We start from the raw sequence: 22,822 nt of genomic DNA, 5'->3' as shown, positions 1-22,822 counted from the left end.
CTTCAATTAAGTTACTGTGAAAAGCCCCTAGTCGCCACATTCCGGCGCCTGTTCGGGGAGGCTGTTACGGGAATAGACAAGATGACCACCAACTTCTTTTCTCGACTGCAGATGGACTTCTTTACCCTCTCCCCTCACCTCCATCGATAAGGGCAAGCGCTTCTTTGTCACTAAGCACAAGGCCATCCAATCAGCTACTACCCTTTCACCAGCCTACCTGACCAAATGTCCTCCACTCTTTCCACCTGTCCAGCCTTGAACCTGATCCTTTCTCTAGTTTCTCCCCCATGTCCCCTCGAGCCCTCTCTTGAGCTCATCCCGCTTATGAGACCAGAGAGGTGGCGCTATTCAGGGAAACCCAAGGCGGGATTTTTCCGGCTCCTCCGCAGCGCGTTTTCCGGTCGCAGAGACGGCTCGCCATTGGCCACTGGCGGGATTATCTCCCCAACCACTTCCTCCTCTGGTCATGAAGTCACTAATTCACACGGCACCACAGTTCCAATAGTGTGCCAGCTCCCTGATATCCCACACCCTCCTGCGGAATAATATGACGAGGTTTGGATGAGGTAGACAAGAAAAAAACTGTCCCCGTCAGCTGATGGGGCAATTATTAGGAGACACACGTTTAACATTTTGGGCAAGAGGTGAGGCAGTCTGTTCTTAGGCACCTGAGATTCGCTCCCCAATGGGTTGGTGAAAGCAGAGGTGAAGAATGGACACTTGAGGCAAATCAATTTTCTGTGTATTTTCTTTTAAAGTTTAGAGTATACAATTATTTTTTTCCCAAGTAAGGGGCAATTTAGCCTCGCCAATCCACCTGCCCTGCACTTGTTTATGGATTGTGGGGGTGAAACCCACGCAGACATGGGGAGGGGCTGGTTTAGCACAGAGCTAAATAGCTGGCTTTTAAAGCAGACCAAGGCAGGCCAGAAGCATGGTTCAATTCCCGTACCAGCCTCCCCAAGCAGGCGCCGGAATGTGGCGACTAGGGGCTTTGCACAGTAAGTTTACTGAAGCCTACTTGTGACAATAAGCGATTTTCAGTTCATTTCATTTTCAATGTACAAATCCCACACGGGCAGTGACCCGGGGCCAGAATTGAACCCGGGTCCTCGGCGCCGTGAGGCAGCAGTGCTAACCACTGCACCACCGCGCCGCCCTCATAACCTTTGAGTGTTACGTGGGACTGGTCTGACTGGTTTCCTCTACAGAGAACCGGCATGGACTCGATGGGCTGAATGGACTGCTTCCGTGCTGCAATGACTCCATAAAATGTTGATGGGCTATTGGACTGCGGGGTTAGCGCCTGTACATTTTCCATTGGGAGGGGTTTACGGGGTTGTGACCAGCATTGAGGACCCTGGCTGATTGTCTCCCTGTGTATATGATGCAGCAAACAGTTATGGGGACCCGACTGAGAAATGTAAGCCAGCACAGGCTAGGTTTGGTCCCTCGCTCTCTTCTGTACGGTTCAACATCAAAGGACAATCAATTTTTATGGAGTGAATTTATTGCAAGTCTTTAAATATTATCAGAATAAATATAAGGTAATAAATCTCGGACGAGCTAGTTACAGTTTGTGGAGCATCATCTGATAAATTACAAACAAATTGATTACAAATTAAACCAATGGCTCTCAATTTGATAGAAGAAATAATACAGGGTACGCCATTTGGCTTTCAATTTTTATCTGGCTTTAACTGTCCAAATATTTTATACAGCGTTTTAAAAAGAAAGAGTCATAATAATAGGCCTGTGCTGATGGCTTATTTGTTCTTTATTGGTGATTAAGCTTTGTGACAGAATCTGATGTATTTAAAGAGCAGTTTTCAAATTACCCAAAGATTATTCTGGCCTTTGTAAGTGAGGATGTTTTCAGAGTTTACCGTGAACCTCCGATTCAGCTTTCCTATTTGGTTTTTTTTTGCACCGACTAAATGCCACAGGTGGTGAGTATTGGGAGCCGCGGAGAGAAAACTCGGATTCAAAGCAATGGGCTGAATAGGAGGGGGTGGGAGTGGGGCTCGCAAAACAGCTGCAGAAGGAGTGCATGTTAGGTGGATTGGCCGAGCTAAAACTGCCCCTTAGTGTCCAAAGACATGCAGGTTTAGGTGGGGTTCCGGGGTTAAGGGGACAGGGCGCGATATTGGGCCTAGGTAGGCTGCTCTTTCGGAAGGTCGGTGCAGACTCGATGGGCCGAATGGGCTCCTTTTGCACTGTAGGGATTCTATGGAAGGCGTTGGAAGGGAAGTCCCACCTCTTCCCACTGCTCCCAAGATTCTTTTTAGGTATAGATTTAGAGCACCCAATTAATTTTCCCCAATTAAGGGGCAATTTAGCGTGGCCCATCCACCTCGCCTGCGCATCTTTGGGTTTTCTGGGGGTGAGGCCAACACGGAAACAGGGAGAATGTACAAACTCCACACGGACAGTGACCCGGGGCCGGGATCGAACCTGGGACCTCGGCGCCGTGAGGCAGCAGAGCTAACCACTGCGTCACTGTGCCGCCCCTTGCCACCAAGATATTGTCAATGGCGGGAGAGGTAGTGGCATGCCCGCCTGCCAACTGGAAAGCGGTGGCCAATTAAAGCAATTAAGTGATCAATTAACGGAAAATTCCTGCCCCTACCACCATTTACTGGTGTTCGGATGGGCACCTGCTGTGTTAGAATAAGGAGCAGGAGTAGGTCATTCGGCCTCTCAGACCTCCTGTGGCATTCCATATGAGCATGGCCTATCCGATGGCGGCCCCATTCTGTGATGATATGCCTGTGCAAAGTTCTGTATATAGTCAGCAATGCGACCTCCAACCAGCTGGTGGCAATAGAGATTTATCACATGACTCAAGACACCTGCCAGTTGGTAGCAAGTCGTACAAGAGGATAGTCTCATTTAGAGTAGCTACAGGAAAATTCACTGAATTAATTTAATAGTCATCGGCTGTATTATAGTTTGTAAGTTACCTTTCCATGTGTTTGTTAATGAATCATCTTTATAGTTAAACAACTCGATGTTAGGTATAGAGAAATACAGCACAGAACAGGCCCTTCGGCCCATGATGTTGCGCCGAACTTTTCTGATGTTCTGTGTACATCATTACTACGGTTACATTGGAGAACACAACGCACTTCATTTTCCTGCCTGACCCTCAGAAATGGGGAATTACTTAGGAAATCAGAAGCACAAAGGGAGTTGAAATGAAATAAAATGAAAAAAATGAAAATATCTCATTGTCACAAGTAGGCTTAAAATGAAGTTACTGTGCAAAGCCCCTAGTCGCCACATTCCGGCGCCTGTTCGGAGAGGCTGGTACGGGAATTGAACCATGCTGGTGGCCTGCTTTGGTCTGCTTTAAAAGCCAGATATTTAGCCCAGTGTGCTAGACCAGCCCCTTGGGTGTCCTTGTTCACGATTCTCTTCAGGTTAATGTGCAGGTTCAGTCGGCAGTTAGGAAGGCAAATGCAATGTTAGCATTCATGTCAAGAGGGCTAGAATACAAGGCCAGGGATGTACTTCTGAGGCTGTATAAAGCTCTGGTCATATCCTATTTGGAGTATTGTGAGCAGTTTTGGGCCCCATATCTAAGGAAGGATGTGCTGGCCTTGGAAAGGGACCAGAAGAGTTGCACAAGAATGATCCTGGAATGAACAGCTTGTCATATGAGATACGATTGAGGACTCTGGGTCTGTACTCGTTGGAGTTTAGAAGGATGAGGGGGGATCTTATTGAAACTTACAGGATATTGCGAGGCCTGGGTAGAGTGGACGTGGAGAGGATGTTTCCACTTATAGGAAAAACTAGAACCCGAGGCACAATCTCAGACTAAAGGGACGATCCTTTAAAACTGAGATGAGGAGGAATTTCTTCAGCCAGAGGGTGGTGAATCTGTGGAACTCTTTGCCGCAGAAGGCTGTGGTGGCCAAATCACTGAGCGTCTTTAAGACAGAGATAGATAGGTTCTTGATTAATAAGGGGATCAGGGGTTATGGGGAGAAGGCAGGAGAATGGGGATGAGAAAAATATCAGCCATGATTGAATGGCGGAACAGACTCGATGGGCCGAGTGGCCTAATTCTGCTCTTATGTCTTATGGTCTTATGGTAAACCTTGTTGATCCAAACTCTGATCACTCAGCCCTGAGTATATTCAGTGAGCCAAGCCCCAGTGCTCATTGAAAAGACAATTCCACAGACTCACGGCCCTCTATTACGCAGTCTGAACTGGGAGAGCCATGTAGAGGGGCAGCCAGGTGTATTGCAGCAGCCTTCTAGTGGCTTTCCAGGGGGCAAGTCCTTCGTTAATGGTCGCTTCATGGCCAACGGAGGTATCTCCCAGTGGCAAAAGCCACCCACGCGGCCCGGAGACAGCCGTTGGAGGGTACACACCCTCTCCAATTGGCAGGACATGCCTGCCAGGTCCTGGGACACTGAGAAAGGGAGATGATCTGATTTTCGAAGGCGTCTCAAGACTGTCGAGGCTGCGGAGCCATTGGTTCAGATTTGGGCCATGGAGCCAGCATCACTCTGTTAATTGGTCAATGCCGGCGATATTTCTCTGTGTCCTGCCATCTATCGCGGGACGTGCGCACATGTGTACAGATTAGGAACAGATTACTGGACTCCTCCAACCTGCTCCGCCATTCAGTGAGATCACGGCTGAGCTGATTGTAACCTCAACCCCACGTTCCCGCCACCCCTCTTGTTTGTCAATAATCTATCCAGCTCTGCCTTAGAAATAATCAGAGACTCTGCTCCCACCGCCTTTCGAGGAAGTCGAGTTCCAGAGGCTCAATAATCTCCTCACCTCTGTCTTAAATGGACGACCGCTTATTTTTAAACAGCGGCCCCCTGTTCTAGATTCAGGCCCGGGTTCGCCATTGGCCCGCTGCCAACCAGAACGGAGAATTTGGCGCTCGTCCGAAACTCCATTCACTGCAGTGGGACCGGGACGAGAATTCCAGCCTTAATCCCAGCTGTGGGAGTCACTAGATTTTGGAGAACCCATCCCAGTGGATCCGACGAGTAATTGGCCGGAATTCTCTGGCCGTTCGTTGGCGGCTGGATTCTCGGGTCCTGTGGGCAGTGTAACCCCGCCCGCGGGTTTTCCAGCGGCATAGGGAGGCTTCAATGGGATCTCCCATTGGCAAGCGGCAGGAGCAGAGAATGCCGCCCAAGACAAACGGCACGCCGCCTCCCGCCGCCAGGGGGCGCCGGAGAATCCCGCCCAATTGTTTCTGAGCATTTTCCTTTTTTGAATCCCTTCAATTTTGGGGGCTGACGTGTCGCCAGTCGGCCATTGGTTTTGTTCACTTGAATTGGTTCTGGGTCTGACCATGGGTATCGCAGCTTTGCAATTAGTGCTTTAATAAGTTAGAAATAATCACACTTTAGACTCAAATGCAGGAGTTTCATTGAGTACAGCTCTCCATGTGGCTGGTGGACTGGTAGATTGATACATTGCTGCCAGCACATGGCTACAGTGCAGCAGTAAAATGTGACACCCCAGGTGTACATTCATATAGCGATTGGTTTCTATTGCTTCCCAAATAATGTAACACCATAACACGCAGCAACGTAACTGTAGTATCCAGTACTCAGTTTGTTAAAGGGTCATTAAATAAGTTGGGCAAAGTCAGGTGACATGTCAGGTCGTCCTGCAAATTATCTTGTCAAAGTTAGTGTGCGAATATTGTGGTTGTATTGTCTGCAAATATCTGAAAGTAGCGAGCAATTACATAGCTGGAAACTGACTTGTTATGTGAAGTGTTCCAGGGAGACACATTTCACAGTTGCACGAGAGACTTAAGGAACGACACATACATAACCTGTTAAATCCGATTCTTCCTTTGAACCAGACAACATGGCAAAATTGAACATGAAGAGTAACCGATCTTTTACAAACTGAAAGTGTGATTACTGACAGCATCCGGGAACCTCAAGGCAGCGAGAACACAGAGCAGTGGATTGGTCACGAATCTTTGACTTGTCACTTCCACAGGACTGATGAGCGTTTCAGCAGAGGAGCAGTGTTCTGGTGGTGGGTTTTACATTGCAATCTGGATGCTTTTCATCTGTAAATGTCAGGAAATAGAGGGCTGGATTCTCCGTCCCGCCACGCCACTTTCCAGTCTCGACCTGCGAGCGGGATTCTCCGTTACGTCGGCCGATCAATGGGGTTTCCCATTGTAGGGCAGCCCCACGCCGTCGAGCAAAAGTCTGAATGGAGCCGGCATACTTTTAAGATAAGGCAATTGCTGGCGGTTGGGATACAACAGGAATTAGTATTGACGATGGGGACGATTTCCAGCCCACGATCTGCATGGTAGCAAAGTGGTTAGCACTGTGGCTTCACAGCGCCAGTGTCCCAGGTTCGATTCCCCGCTGGGTCACTGTCTGTGCGGAGTCTGCACCTTCTCCCTGTGTCTACGTGGGTTTCTTCCGGGTGCTCCGGTTTCCTCCCACAGTCCAAAGATGTGCGGGTTAGGTGGAATGGCCATGATAAATTGCCCTAAAAAAGGTTAGGAGGGGTTATGGGGATAGGGTGGAAGTGAGGGCTTAAGTGGATCGGTGCAGACTCGATGGGCCGAATGGCCTCCTTCTGCACTGTATGTTCTATGATCGCTGTCAGAGGGAACGGCAACGCGGGTGGAAAATCCAGACCCCGCTTCCCGATTCTGCCCCTCGCCGGTGATGTAACACGCGCCTCTATACGTGTGAATATAACCGGAAGATCCCGCTGTCGAGGAGGGCCGAATATTTTCCTCGTGTTTCACAATGCCCTGTATAATTGAAGCATAATATCCTTACTTTCATGTTCAATTCCTCTTGGAATATAGAATAGCATTTCATTAACCTTCTTAATTAATTTGTTGTTCCTGCAGACTAACATTTTGTGACTCATGCACTAGGATACCTAGAACCCTCTGCATCTTATAAGCCTGGAATCGTTCTCTCTTTAATAATAATAATAATCACTTATTCTCACAAGTAGGCTTCAAATGAAGTTACTGTGAAAAGCCCCCATTCGCCACATTCCAGCGCCTGTTCGGGGAGGCCGGTACGGGAATTGAACCCGCGCTACTGGCCTTGTTCTGCATTACAAGTCAGCTATTTAGCCCACTGTGCTAAACCACCTTTTATGATACTCCACCTTTTTATTCTTCGTGCCGAATTGAACAACTTCACGTTTTTCCACACTATACTCCATCTGCCAGATTTGTGCCTCCTCACTCAGCCCTATCTATGCCTGCCTGCAACCTCCTATGTGCTCTTCACAACATACTTTCCTTCCTCTCTTTCCTCCCAATACCTTTGTGGTGAATGTAACTCCGTAATTCACACTGTATTGTATATACATGAGACCATGCATTTGTAAGCGCAGTTGCGTTGCCCGACCACTAGGGGGAGTAGCGCTGGGAATGCTTCGGAGTTTGTACTTGGCTCCACCCTTGGCTCCGCCCATGACTCCTCCCCCTGGACTGCTGTATAAATACCAATGCTCAGAGCTAGTCGTTCAGTTCATCGAGAGTTCAACGCGGAACAGGCTGGCTCTGTTGTAAGTAGATTAAAACCACTGTTCTTATCTTAAAGCACGTGTCTCGTGAATTGATGGTTCCATCAACCTTGTACCTTCTTCTCCAGAAAACAATCTGAACCTTCCTTTGACCCCTGACAATTAAACCATTCAGGCTTACAGGCGGACTCTAGGACACGCCATATGACCCCCTCTGTTTACCCTCAACTTAAAGCTTCCGTCCAAAATATAATCTAATAATCATCATAATTGCAACACTGTTTTAAGATGTACAGCATATCAATAACATTGGTCGTGAGGAGAGTATCTATATTGTAACTTCAGTCCAGGAGACACCTTTGAATTCTATTACTTTGGGAAGTCAAGAGATGTATTGCCCTGACCAAAATACCTTCCCTTACAATTTCCCCTGATTCATATGTACAATTCCAAAGATGTGCAGGTTGGGTGGATTGGCCATGAAAAATTGTCCAAAATTCTATGATTAACCTAGGACAAAAGTTCGGCGCAACATCGTGGGCCGAAGGGCCTGTTCTGTGCTGTATTTCTCTATAATTGGTTTCTAAAACCTGGTTTCACCAGGCACTCCTGTGATTCATTTATTGTATTTCACTTGATATTGTGCTTTTTCTATTTCAAATGTGTTTATAATGACGGATGGCTGGTCTGCTATTGCTGACTATTTCTGCTTCAGGTATTTCATTTGCAGGGGGAGATCCTATCTCTTTGTTGCGATGGTTCACATGGACGTTTACAGTCCCCTGACACTATTCAGATCAGAGGAGAAGGTCCTCTTGGCGCCCTCATCTCTCGCTTCATAAACCCCATTAATTTCATCCTCCGTGGGGGGTCACTGTTACAGCACGGAGGAAGGTCACTGTGTCCAATGCAGATATTGCCCCACCCTCTCCCCACATTCCCCCCTTTCAGAAAATTCTGAAAATGTAATGACATTTACAGCACAGAAAGAGGCCAGTCTGTCAACCATGTTTGTGCCCGCTGAACAATGACCCCTCCCCCACCCTCCACCTCCAGCCTAATCCCATTTTGCAGCATTTAGCCCATGGCCCTGCAGGTTCGGCAATTGGGGTGTATATGAAATGCAATGAAACTCGCTTATTGTCACAAGTAAACTTCAAATGAAGTTACTGTGAAAAGCTCCTAGTCGCCACATTCCGGCGTCTGTTCGGGGAGGCTGGTACGGGAATTGAACCCATGCTGCTGGCCTGCCTTGGTCTGCTTTCAAAGCCAGCTATTTAGCTCTGTGCTAAACCAGCCCCTCCCGAGCCCTTTTAGATGGGTTGAGGGTGTCTACCCTTTCAGGGGGTGTCTTGCAGACCCCCAAAACCCTCTGGTGGAAACTACATTTCCTCATCTCCCCTCTAATCCTCAAACCAATCACTTTAAATCTATGCCACCTCGTCACTGAGTCTCTGCTACGAGAAGTAGGTCTTTCCACCCACTCTATCCAGACCCCGTTAGTTTGGTTTATTGTCATGTGTACCGAGGTACAGTAAAAAGTATTGTTCTGCGTGTATTTCTGCAGATCATTCCGTACATGAATAGAGAATACATAATAGGGCAGCCATAAAATACACAGTGTAAATACAGAGACACAGGCATCGGGTGAAACATACAGGAGTGTAGTTCCACTCAGTAGAGACGATGTGTGAAGAGATCAGATCAGTCCATAAGTCTATCAGTCCATAAAAGGGTTGTTTAGGAGTCTCCGCACAACCTTGTACAGCGACATCTATGCGCAGCACGGCGGCACATTGGTTATCACTGGGACCCGGGTTCAATTCCGATCTCGGGTGACTGTCTGTGCAGAGCCTGCACATTCTCCCCGTGTGTGCGTGGGTTTCCTCCGGGTGCTCCGGTTTCCTCCCATAGTCCAAAGATGTGCAAGTTAGGTGGATTGGCCATGATCAGTTTCCCCTTCGTGTCCAAAGATAGGTTAAGGGGTTAGGTTATGAGGTTATTGGGATTGGATGGGGGAGTGGGCTTGGGTGGAGTGCTCTTTCAGTGGGTCGGTACAGACACAAGGGGCTGAATGGCCTCACTCTGCACTGTAGGGATTCTATGATCTCAATCAAATCTGCCCTCAGCCTCCTCTGTTCCACGGAGAACAACCTCAGCCTATCCAATCTTTCCTCGTTGCTGTGACACCCTCGTGAATTTCCTCTTGTACCCTCTCCAATTACATCCTTTCTTAAATGAGTTGGCTCGAGCTGCACACAGTGCTCAAGTTGTGGCTGCACTGGTGTTTAATATAGTTCCAGTATAACTCCTCTACTCTCGGGCGACACAGTGGCGTAGTGGTTAGCACTGCTGCCTCACGGCGCTGAGGACCCGGGTTCGATCCCGGCCCCGGGTTACTGTCCGTGTGGAGTTTGCACATTCCCCCCCGTGCCTGTGTGGGTCTCAGCCCCGCAACCCAAAAATATGTTATCATTCTATATCTTGGCTGATAAATGAAAGATTCCAAATGCCTTCTTAACCATCTTACTGATCTGCCCTGTTACCTCCAGGGATCTCTCAGTGACCTCCCACTTACTGAGCAATCCTTTGCCTTGTTTGAACTTCCGACTTCTCATGAAAAATCCACTTTAAAAAAAGGGAAACGATCGCGTGGTCGGTTAAGATTCCAAAGCGAAAGGTGTTAGCTGAACTCAGTTATTGTCGATTTACAAGATCCAGGCTGACACTTCAGCGCTGGAATGTTGGAGGATCTGTCTTTCAGATGTCAAAACAAGGCCCTGTCTACCCCACACGGGTTTAGGATCCCGTGGCCGCCATTTCCAAGGAGGAGCAGGGGAGTATTTCCCAATGCCCTGGTCAATATTGGCACCTCTGCCAATTTAACCGATGACCTGACTATTTGCACATTGCTGTCTGTTGAACTGCCCCGTTCCTTGCATTAGGAAAGTGAATCCATTCCTAAAATACGTAATTGGGTGTGAAGAATTTTTAATTTTTTTTTTATTTAGAGTACCCAATTCATTTTCTCCAATTAAGGGGCAATTTAGCGTGGCCAATCCACCTACCCTGCACATCTTTGGGTTGTGGGGGCGAAACCCACGCAGACACGGGAAGAATGTGCAAACTCCACACAGACAGTGACCCGGGGCCGGGATTGAACCTGGGACCTCGGCGGCGTGAGGCAGCAGGGCTAACCCACTGCGCCACCGTGCTGCCCGGGTGTGAAGAATTTTGAGGAGTCCCAAGGTTGCGAAAGGTGCTATAGAAGCATAAACCTTCTTTTGTCCATTTTCTCTTTACCTTTTCAGAGGATGTGGGTTTCACTGACCTGACCAGCATTTGTTGCCCACCCCTAATTGCCCTTGAACAGATTGGCTGGCTGGGCCATTCCTTAGGACAGTGAGGAGTCAACCACATTGCTGTGGCTCTGGAGTCACATGTAGGACAGACCGGGTAAGGACGGCAGATTTCCTTCCCTAAAGGTCACCTGGATTTCTAGATCATTAAAATATTTTGCAAATTCAATCAAATGTGTGGAATAAATCATGCATTGAGGTGCTTGTGAATGCAGACAATGATTCAACGAATGTAGTATTGTAGTCATAGAATTTTTAGTGCAGAAGGAGGCCATTCAGCCCATTGAGTCTGCACCGACTCTTGGAAAGAGCACCCTACCCAAGCCCACACCTCCACCCTATCCCCATAACCCAGTAACCCCACCCAACACTAAGGGCAATTTTGAACACTAAGGGCAATTTAGCGTGGCCAATCCACCTAACCTGCACATCTTTGGACTGTGGGAGGAAACTGGAGCACCCGGAGGAAACCCACGCACACACGGGGAGAACATGTAGACTCCACACAGACAGTGACCCAAGCCGGGAATCGAACCTGGGACCTTGGAGCTGTGAAGCAATTGTGCTAACCAATATGCTACCGTGCTGCCCTAATTTCTTCTTTCTCATTTGTAACTCCATTGTAAAATGTGTTTGGGCCCCAGAATCTTTTTTCTTAATGTTTGGCTGAATGCCTTACGACTTGATCTGAACCTATCTGAATGCAGCTTAATTTGACAGCTAGTGTCTCAGTTAGATATTGACACTTGCTAAGGCACCGATGACAGAACAGTGGTGGTTTTTGCCAGTAATGTTAAAAGTAGGTATGATTGATACACTGTGCATTTCAATTGCAATGGGAGCTGTGAGATTTGAGGAGAGCAGCAGGAAGCTGAACACAGCAGCAGAGCAAATTTTTCAAAACTGCTGCTGAGATTTAACAACCAAAAATCACAGCATCTTCAGAAGATCTGTATTTTTAGGGTCCCCCCTCCTGTCCTCTCCCTTATGCATTCCCTCTCTCTTCCTTCCTCTCGCCCTCAGAGCTACAGAATCACCAATAGTGTATGGAAGATGCTGAATGAGAATAAAAAGAATGTGGTTGAACAAACTATGTCCGTCTTGGGCACGTTTGGTGGGCTGTTTCACGATGGCCGCAGCGCCGAGCTAGCCACTCAGTTCAAGGGGGCTATGTGGCTGTTTTGTTATGCTCTTGGCGTATCATAAGCTGCTTCCTTGATGTTCACTCTGACAAAGGAAAGTTCAGACGTGGAGATAACTTCAACACGTTTATTAAACTATTTACAATTCTCCTACTCGGATTCGCCTCTACTGTTAATCCTTCTATAGCTACTCAGACTGACGAACCAGTCTGCTACAATCCACGTGGCGGGTGTGATGTGTTGAATCAACCCTGTGTACTCACTGAGAATCTCCACTGGAAAGAGGAAGATCATGTGTCCTTTTATATGGGTTGGTGTAATGCCCCTCTGTGGTAGTGTCACCTCTGTGTGTATCGTGAATGCCCATTGGTCGTGTCCTATCTTACTGACCTATTGGTTGAGTGTCTGTGTGTCATCTCTCTGGTGCTCCCTCTAGTGTCTCGCTAGTCTACGCATACTTACATTAACCCCTTGTGTATCTACAGTGATGCATATCACCACAGTGGCGTTTTTTGGGGCCTCAAGGAGTTTCTCTCTGCCGACATGCCCAGCAGAAAAGGTCCTCGCAGATCGGGGCGCCATTTTGTCCGGCTGCTCCGATCTCATCCCCCCCCCCTCTTTCAGACTCACCCCCCTCCCGCCCTCCCTTTCTGACCCCACCTTTATCCTGGAACCTTGGGGAGGCCCCGGGAACACCCTCTCACCCCTCCTCCACCTGGTAAGGTCCCCCCTCAGGCCCAATCCCTGGCAGGGCCACCTGTTGTTGGCCTGGTGTTTTGAGGAGATGTCGGCAAGGAAGAGGTCTGCAGGCAAGGCAGCGATTTTAAAGTCACTTACTGTGCTGTATTCCAGACTGTATGTGCAGGGTTTCAATTTTTACATTGATATTTCCAGGCGGATTTTGTCCCCAGGAACCTAACTCTGGCTTCAACGTCGGTTCCTATGGGAAACAGTGCTTCACTTGAAGGGGGTCTCACTTAAAATGGTGATCTTCAGGAATGTAACCACTGCTGTAAGTGAAGACTCCTGTAGTAGGATTTGAATGAGAGGGTGGGTGGGATAAAGACGAAAGGAAGGTCTGCGATGGGTGGAAGACAGGAGAGATTGGATAACAGAAGAGTTAGTCTTCCAGGACCAATGGTAACGGTGATGGTGCAAGAAATGTGCCTTGAGCAGGTGCACCGACGTTTGAAAGCAGAAAGAAGAGAAAAAGCAAAGAGGAGTAAACAAAATAGAGGGACAGAGTCTGACATTGTGAAATCGGTGTTCAGTCTGGAAAGGGCCTAATTGACAGATGAGGTGCTGTTCTTCAAGCTTGCGTCGATCTTCACTGGATCGGTGCAACAGACCGCAGCACGGTAGCATTGTGGATAGCACAATTGCTTCACAGCTCCAGGGACCCAGGTTCGATTCCCGGCGTGGGTCACTATCTGTGCGGAGTCTGCACATCCTCCCCGTGTGTGTGTGGGTTTCCTCCGGGTGCTCCGGTTTCCTCCCACAGTCACAAAGATGTGCAGATTAGTTGGATTGGCCATGTTAAATTGCCCTTAGTGTCCAAAATTGCCCTTAGTGTTGGGTGGGGTTATGGGGATAGGGTGGGGTTATGGGTATAGGGTGGGGTTGTGGGCTTGGGCAGGGTGCTCTTTGCAAGAGCCGGTGCAGGCTCGATGGGCCGAATGGCCTCCTTCGGCACTGTAAATTCTATGAACCGAGGACAGAGATGGCAGTGAGTGAACAAGGTGGAGAACTAAAAGGACAGGTCATCGGAAGGTCAGCGTCAGGCTTGCAGACTTAATGAAAGTATTCCAGAAACCTGAGAGTTTATCCTCCTCAAATCCAGTTCCCCTCTGTAACCATTCATCAAACTGGATTTCTCCCTCCCGATGTGGGGTTGGCCCACGAGGGGTGGGTGGACTTTCAAAATGGCAACTGGAACCCGATTCTAGGTTGCCTGCCCCCATTCCCGGCGCTGGAGGTTTCGAACGGAACGGGAAGGGCGATGAGCACGCATCGAGCTTTCCTGGCACTGCTGGCTCCAGTCCATAGGTGAGCATTTTAGACCCCTCACAATTTGCATGGAAGTGGGCCGGCATTGGAAGGCAACTTGGTTCACCCCAGCTCAGAGCTGTCACGAACAAGGGGGGGGGGGGGGGGCAGGGTTTGGAGTCAGGAGCTGTATGTGGAACGCGTTATGAGGAACAGTATGAGTTGGAGCTGTATGAGGAACAGGTCGGTTCAAAAGGTTTTGCCAACTTCACAAGTCATCATGAAATGTTGTACGATAATTATGCATATTTGTAATACAGCAACTAATGGCATGGCTTTGTTTTCTAAAGGGAAGTAACTATTAAATTAAACAGCATTGTGAAAATGAAAAAGGTTTTCAGATGCATGAGAGTACTTTATCTACTGAATAAAGTGGTTCTCTGCATTTCACAATATTGAAATTCAGATTTGACTTTGGCCGGGTTTTGCCGTCCGCCCAGAACGAGAATTATCGCCGGCAGGACTGAAAATTTGACAGACCAGCCAAAGGTCCACTAACTTTGAACAAGAATTTCCAGCCCCATGTTGGGCGAGGCCAGAAAATCCAGGCCTGTGTCAATTATCCTGTTTCACGTTTTCATTGAAATTCAGCTCAGACATCTGCTTCACTGTTTTGAAGTTTGGAGAGATGGCTGAGCTTCTAGTTGACTTCAAGGACTTTACCGTATTCTGCTCTGGAGGTGTCATTGACACAGTTGTGGAATGGAATATTATCATGAATACTTGGCTGAGTTCCAAACCCACAAAATAATTCAGGTTAGCAGACAAATTTGGCACAGGTGTGAAGAGGTCAGAGTATATAGTTATTTTATTGGCTCGTAATAGTAGGGGGCCTCATATTCACCTCCAAAACTTGGTTGATGTCTCAATGGATAGAGATGGGCTTTTTAACCTGGCTGACTTTGTGTCCACCTCTGGAATGCTTCTGAAGACAGACCCAAACCCCAGTGAGTCCCCACCATCCTGGACCACCTCAAAGACAATTAAGTGCTTTCTGTTAGTTTCCAGACAGGGGTTCTCTCTTATGAGAGACGTATGAAATGAAAATCGCTTATTGTCACGAGTAGGCTTCAATGAAGTTACTGTGAAAAGCCCCTAGTCACCACATTCCGGCACCTGTCCGGGGACGCTGGTACGGGTACGGGCTGGTATGAGGAGAGATTGAATCGGTTAGGATTATATTCAGGGCCCACCGATCCGTGGGCGGGCCTGTGCCGTGGGGGCACTCTTTCCCTCCGCACTGGCCGCTGTCAACCTCCGCCTTGGCCGGTGCGGAGAAGAACTCTGTTGAGCATGCGCTGGGATGAAGCCAGCACACTCTGGCGCTCTCGCGCATGTGCCAACTCTGGCGCCGGCCTAGCCCCTGAAGGTGCGGAGGATTCTGCACCTACGGGGTGGCCTGACGCCAGAGTGGTTCACGCCACTCCTCGGCGCCAGAGTGGCCCGCCCCGGCGGTTCGTGGAGAATCCCGCCCCCTGAGACTGTTTGGCGCCGTCACTGCACAAAACCTAGTACTGAGGTACCATCAAACATTTAACTACAGTAACACGGCAAAGCAGCTGTTGCCCCTAACCCCCACAGATCCCTGGCAAAGCATGCTTCACATACAGTCGCTCGGGGTGTCCAATTGTGGACAGGCAGTGAGGAATTGCAGTGAGTGGAAATCAGAGGACCCATACCTCACTACAAAACTGAACTGCTTGCTGGGTTGTTTTTGTGAGTTAATTGCTGCTCAGCCTATCAGTAAACCACATGGTTTCAGTAATACGGGTCGAATATCCTGGATCTGTAGCCCTCGGAGAGGATTACATTTCGGGTAATTGCGGTTTATGGATAACGCGTGTCAATTTACATTGCGATAGCCTAAGCCCAGGCCAGCTACAGTCTAAAGGAAATAAAACGGTTTGGAAAGTACTGAATAATAAATTCAGGGGACCCGTAATATGATTATTTTTGACACGTTAGCCATAGAAACCACCTGGTAAACAGTGCAGACTTCCCCATGACGAAAGTCGATGAGGTTTTTTAAAAAAATGGGCGGGGTTCGGTTTTCGGAATCACGACCCGTAGTGATTTTAAATAATAAACGCAGTATTGAATTGCTGTTAACGAATGTGGTGTTGCGTTGTGGTCTTTTTGTCGGGCATCTCGATTGACAACTCTCAGGCACTGTTGATAAAACCTCGTCCCTCGCAGTCGACTGGTTAACCCATTTTCCGAGGCTGTGGCAGAGATCGTAAGCAACGTTCCCCCCGGACCCTGCCTCCTGTTTTGTTTTTTAGGGTTCTCTCTGGGACAGCTGTCAGGCGGTTTCCCAGCAGATTAGACTGTTGACAGGTTCCGTGTCTTTGCTTGGCTCACTGACTGCACTCTTGAACGTTCATAAATGTCACTGGGTCAAAGGCCGCTACTTATACAACCGCTATCTCATTGACCTAAATGAAAACATGAACTGCAACTTTACATTTGAAAGCTCATGAATATCAGAGAAACAAAATCGTTCAGAACCCACACGGTTTTTATCAATCACCTCTTCATTTGTACGACCTTGTAAAAACAGTGTTCATCGAAGCATGTCTTTTAAAAATATATTTTTTGTTATCTCAGTATTAACTCGCTGTTCGGCCACAGTTACCCAGGATTTGTTGTCACAATAATATTCCTGTTTCATAGAATCATAGAATTTGCAGTGCAGAAGGAGGCCATTTGGCCCATCGAATCTGCACCGGCCCTTGGGAAGAGCACCCCATGCCTCCACCCTATCCAAGTAACCCCACCCAACCCTTTTGGACACTAAGGGCAATTTATCATGGCCAATCCACCTAACCTGCACATCTTTGGACTGTGGGAGGAAACCGGAGCACCCGGAGGAAACCCACGCAGACACGGGGAGAACGTGCAGACTCCGCACAGACAATGACCCAAGCCAGGAATCGAACCTGGGACCCTGGAGCTGGGAAGCAACTGTGCTAACCACTGTGCTACCGTGCTGCTCTCAAGTTCAAGAAATACTGAACCCCAATTTCTTTGCATCAATTGCTTTAAAAACCACCTTGCTTTTCACATTGAGAGTCAACTGCATTTCTGTGGATCTGGAGTCACATGCAGGCCAGACAGAGTAAAGGTGGCAGATTTCCCTCGGCAGGGTAAGGGTGGGCAACACTAACAGTTTGCTTGTCAACGGTTGTAATACAGACCCGGCAGTTTAACTTCAGTGTTGGGGAAGCTTCTGGAAACAGTTATTCGGAATGGAATTACTATTCACATGGAAAAATGTGGGTTGATTGGGAAGAGCCAACATGGATTTCTAAAGACGCAGTCATGTGTAACTAACTTGCTGGAGTTTTTTGAAGAGGTAACAGAAAGGGTCGATCAGGGTAATGCTGTTGATGTAATGCACTTGGGTTTCAGAAGGCATTCGATACAGTGCCACATAACAGACTTTTGAGAAACGTTACAGCTGATGGAATTAAAGGGACAGTGGCAACGTGGATACAAAATTGGCTGAATAATAGGAAGCAGAGAGTAAGAATAATTTTTCATCAGTGTCACAAGTAGGTTTACATGAACACGGCAATGGAGTTACTGTGAAAATTCCTCATTCGCCACATTCCGGCGCCTGTTCGGGTACACTGATGGGGAATTCAGAATGTCCAATTCACCGAACAAGCACGTCTTTTTTGGGACTTGTGGGGGGGAACCGGAGCACCTGGACGAAACCCGCGCAGACACGGGGAAAATGTACAGACTCTGCACAGACAGTGACCCAAGCCGGGAATCAAACCCATCTCCCTGGCGCTGTGAAGCAACATTGCTAACCACTGTGCCACCGCGCCGCCGTAATGGTCAACAGATATTTTTCCGGCTGGATGAAGGTCTGTAGTGGAGTTCCTCAGGGATCCTGGCTTTTCCTGATGTATATTAATGACCTCGATTTTGGTGTGCAGGGGACAATTTCAAAGTGTGTAGATGTTGCGAAAAGCAATGGAAACTTTGAGGAGGACAGTGTGGAACTTCAGAAAGACACAGACAAGTTGGTGGAGTGGGCAGATAGGTGGTAGATGTTCAATTTGGCGAAGGGTGAGATGGTGCATTTTGGTGGGAAGAACATGGAAAATAAGGGGTAAAATCCTTAAAAGGGGTGCAGGAATAGAGGGACCTGGGTGAAGGTGTGCATAGATCATTAAAGGTGGCAGGACAAGTGGAGAGAGCAATTAGCAAAGCAGACAGACTAACAACAATCCACCGCGATGCAACATGTGTATCGCTACACTACCCCACTAGGTACAGGACCGACGAAAACATGCCAAACAACAAGAAGGGAAAGGAGTCTCGGGGAAGTAGGGGGAGCTGGGGTTAGGGGGCTAATTCAAATGAGGGGTATTGTGAATAGTAAACTGCAAATGCTGTGTACAAATTTGTTCATGTTTATTTTTGTTGTGCATAAAAAGAAAAAACTCCAATAAAAACATTTTCAAAAAAATAAAATAAAGCATATAGTATCCTGGGCATTAATAGGGGCAAAGCGTACACGAGCAAGGAGGTTATGCTGAATTTATACAAGATGCTAGTTACACCTGAGCTGGAATATTGTGCACAGTCCTGGGTACCACACTATAGGAAGGAAGTGAACACATTGGAGAGAGTGCAGAAGAGGTTTACAAGAATGGCTCCAGAGATGAGAAACTTCAGTTATGAGGGTAGATCGGAGAGTTTGGGACTGTTCTCCTTGGGGAGAAGAAGGCTGAGAGGAGATTTGGCAGAGATGTTCAAAATCATGAGGGGGACTGTAGAATAGAATAATCTTTATTCTCACCAGTAGAATAATATTAACACTGTAATGAAATTACTGTGAAAATCCCCTCGTCGCCACACTCAGGCGCCTGACCGGGTACACAGAGGGAGAATTCAGAGTGTCCAATTGAACTAACAGCACGTCTTCCGGGACTTGTGGGAGGAAACCGGAGCACCCGGAGGAAACCCACGCAGATACAGAGTAGATGGGGAAATCTGTTTGCCCTCATAAAAGAGTCGAGACCATAACAGTTCTGTGATTCTGTGAGTTGGTCAGAATGTACAAACAGAAGAAAGAAATCGAAAATGTTGTCCATTGATTTCAACCTTCCAGTATTGTAGCTTTGAAGATGACATCTAACTGCAGTTCAAATGCACTGAAGTCTTTAATTTTGTCCTTCCAGCTGGTCGATCGGCTCAAGTAGCCTTTCAGTAAAAAAAATTTGAAATAAAGGTCATCATGTTTTCAATCTTATGTCCTCTAAACCTGTTTACAGGATCCTGGCTTCCCTAGTCCTTCCCACACAGCTTATATTTGGGATCATTCTTGCTGTCCCTCACTGCACCCGTCTAATGACAACCGGTCAGTTCAAAATCCAAGTGTGCTCAACCAAGTGTGACGTGGAGCCTCAGTGTAACCTCTTGTTGAATTTTACTTCCCACTATTCTGGCTGCGTATCCCAATACTCAATATTTGCCTTTCTAATTGCTTCTTCACATTGTCTTGACATTGAAAGGACCGCCTACTGTTACTCCCAGATCCTTTTCACAGTATGGTATGAAACCTATTCTCTACATTCAACGTCTATGGTATCCCTTGTTTCAGTATCCAATGTTTTACATATCTCAGATTACATTTCAATTACCATTCCATTGAATAACAAACCCAGATCCTCAGCCAAACGCCAACCCCACCCTTTGTCCACTGCACTCCGTTTTAACGCTGGCTGCAAACCTTAATTTGACAAATAGTTTAATTTTCAGCTGTTTAGAAGACAGAACATAGAACTTACAGTGCACAAGGAGGCCATTCGGCCCATCGAGTCTGCACCGACCCATTAAGCCCTCACTTCCACCTTGTCCTCCAAACCCAGAAACCCCTCCTAACCTTTTTGGACACTACGGGCAATTCAGCATGGCCAATCCACCTAACCTGCAAGTCTTTGGACTGTGGGAGGAAACCGGAGCACCCGGAGGAAACCCACGCAGACACGGGGAGAACGTGCAGACTCCGCAAAGACAGTGGCCCTGGGACCGTGCCGCTGTGAAGTCACAGTGCTAGCCACTTGTGCTACCGTGCTGCCACGTTTGCCAACACAATTCGAGGTGCAAGCAACCGGGTCCCTGCGGCACCCGAGTCTCGCCCCTGTCCTGGGGGAAAGCCAAAAATACTGCGGACGCTGGAAACCTGAGAAAAAAACAGAAAGTGCCGGAAAACCTGGATCTTCTGGGCTCGGAGGGATTTGGCATTGAATCCACCCCACGCCTCCGAGAGACCAGCGCAGGGCTGCGCGGTTGGCGTGACCAGATGTTCCTGCCGAGGTGAACGGCCGGGAAATCCCGCCCAGAGTTAACGTTTCGACCCTGGAGGACTCAGAAGGAGGGTCACATCGGACTCAAAACGTTAACTCTGTTTCTCTCTCCACAGATCCTGCAGGACCTGATGAGTTTTCCCAACATTTCTGTTCTACCTTTACGATTTTGGTTTGCTTTATTCTTGTTCAATTTTTTACTCAGTCCCACATTGTAACCTGGACATCTATAAATTTCACTTTTAAAATAGAAGCCTTTAGAACGGAATAGAATTCCTTCTGAGTAGAAAAGCCATTCGGCCCATCGCGTTTATACTGATCCTCTGAAAGTGCACCCTACCGAGCCCCACTACCCCACCCTATCCCCATAACCCCACCTAACATTTGTAGTGATCTGCATATCTGTGAAAATATACAAGGGGTCAATGTAAATGTAATACAACCACTAAGCAACCACTAGAGGGAGCACGGGAGATGTATAAATACAGACAAACAGGAAGTCAGAGACTCTTCACAGGAACAGCAGCTGGTGAGCAGGACACAGACAGGCAGCTCAGGTGTAAGATAGTATAAGCGCTGGAGAGAGAACAAACTCAAAATAAAGCATCTACTTCAATTGTAAGATTACGAGCTTTATTCAGACACAATGAATAACACAACCTGAGCATCTTTAGACAGTAAGGGGCAATTGAGCACGGCCAATCCACCTAACCTGCGCATTTCGGATTGTGAGGGGAAATCGGAGGAAACCCACACATACACAGGGAGGTTCGATTCCCGGCTTGAGTCACTGCCTGTGTGGAGTCTGCCTGTTCTCCCTGTGTCTGCGTGGGTTTCCTCCGGGTGCTCTGGTTTCCTCCCACTAGTCCCGAAAGGCGTGCCGTTAGGTGAATTGGACATTCTGAATTCTCCTTCTGTAGATATATAGAATTTACAGTGCAGAGGAAGGCCATTCGGCCCATCGAGTCTGCACCGGCTCTTGGAAAGAGCATCCTACCCGAGGTCAACACCTCCACCCTATCCCCATAACCCAGTAACCCCTCCCAACACTAAGGGCAATTTTGGACACTAAGGGCTATTTATCATGGCCAATCCACCTAACCTGCACATCTTTGGACTGTGGGAGGAAACCGGAGTACCCGGAGGAAACCCACGCACACACGGGGAGGATGTGCAGACTCCGCACAACAGTGACCCAAGCCGGAATCGAACCTGCGACCCTGGAGCTGTGAAGCGATTGTGCTACCCACAATGCTACCGTGCTGCCCCACTGTGTACCCGAACAGGCGCCAGAATGTGGCAACTAGGGGATTTTCACAGTAACTTCATTGCAGTGTTAATGTAAGCCTACTTGTGACAATAATAAAGATTGTTATTATTATTAGAAAGTGCAAACGCCACACAAGGCCGAAATTGAACCGGGGTCCCTGGGGCTGTGAGGCAGCAGTGCTGCTGCCCTGTGAAATGTTGCAAGCAATTAGGAAGGCGAATGATGTGTTGCCCTCTATTGCCAGAGGGTTTCAGTTCAGGAGTAACGAGGCCTAGCTGCAATTGTGTTAGTGGGATTGCCAACCCTCCTGGGATGACTGGGAGTCCCCTGGAAATGGCCTCGATCCCCCAAAGGCCAAACAAAGCATTCTGGGAGCATACCAGCTCCTGGCAAAGACAACTAGGCATGCCTGCCAGCCAATCACAGCCCGGTTTCGGGTGCCACCAGGCCTTCCGTGTGTCTGGGACTAGCCGCCAGCCAATCACAGCCCGGTTTCGGGTTCCACCAGGCCTTCCGTGTGTCTGGGACTAGCCGTCAGGCAATCACAGCCTGCGTGCAGGTCCCACCTGAGCTTCCCTGGGCTGGACTCTCCGCCGCCGGGATGCTCCGTTTTGCCGGCATCCCCTGACGGCGTGGGGCTGCCCCACACTGGGAAAGGGAACATCCCGCCGGCGGGGTGAAACAGAAATGTGGCGGGGCGGGGCGGAGAATCCAGCCCCCTATATCTGGAAGCTGCTCCCCTACCCACAGAAAAGCCAGAGTTGGCACAGGCCACAGTCTACAGAACACCTGAGCAGTACTCCAATCAATTGAGGCTGCAGAGCTGGACAAAGGGACGCTGATTATGAGCCAAGGTTAGGCTCTGCTCAGACAGGTTGAATGCTGGTATAGAGATTAATTATGGTAACCCATGTTATTAACTAGTTATTTCTCCAGTGTCACACCCTCGCACCACATCTCCGGCTTTCTGTGATGTCCCTGCCGCCAACCTCTCCCAGAATATATCCGACTGGAGTTGATAACCCAATGTCGAGGGCTTTGTCACACCTGGAGTATTGTGTGCAGTTCGGTCTCCTTACCTGCATACACTTACCGTAGGGGAAGTGCAAGGGAGATTCACCAAACTGATTCCTGGGCTTGTGGGATTGTTCTACGAGGACGGCTTGTG

The 22,822-nt window shown here is 48.3% G+C and overlaps 1 protein-coding gene across 2 annotated transcripts in view; it reads left to right on the top strand.

Moving 5' to 3' along the window:
* The window catches only part of ndst1b (N-deacetylase/N-sulfotransferase (heparan glucosaminyl) 1b), a 266,179-nt gene that overhangs the window by 22,791 nt on the left and 220,566 nt on the right, over positions 1–22,822 (top strand). Inside the window, exon 2 of one of the 2 annotated variants that reach the window (XM_038796233.1) lies at positions 12,907–13,024. The exons of the other annotated variant lie outside the window; for it this stretch is intronic. The gene's annotated coding sequence lies outside the window, so the exon portion shown is untranslated. The remainder of the gene's footprint in view (positions 1–12,906; positions 13,025–22,822) is intronic. 2 annotated transcript variants of the gene reach the window in all.

This window comes from Scyliorhinus canicula, chromosome 4, assembly GCF_902713615.1.
Source record: "Scyliorhinus canicula chromosome 4, sScyCan1.1, whole genome shotgun sequence".
In the NCBI taxonomy this organism is placed as follows: domain Eukaryota; kingdom Metazoa; phylum Chordata; class Chondrichthyes; order Carcharhiniformes; family Scyliorhinidae; genus Scyliorhinus; species Scyliorhinus canicula.
The sequence above is the reverse complement of the archived record's forward strand: the minus strand, read 5'-3'. Positions and strand labels throughout refer to the sequence as shown.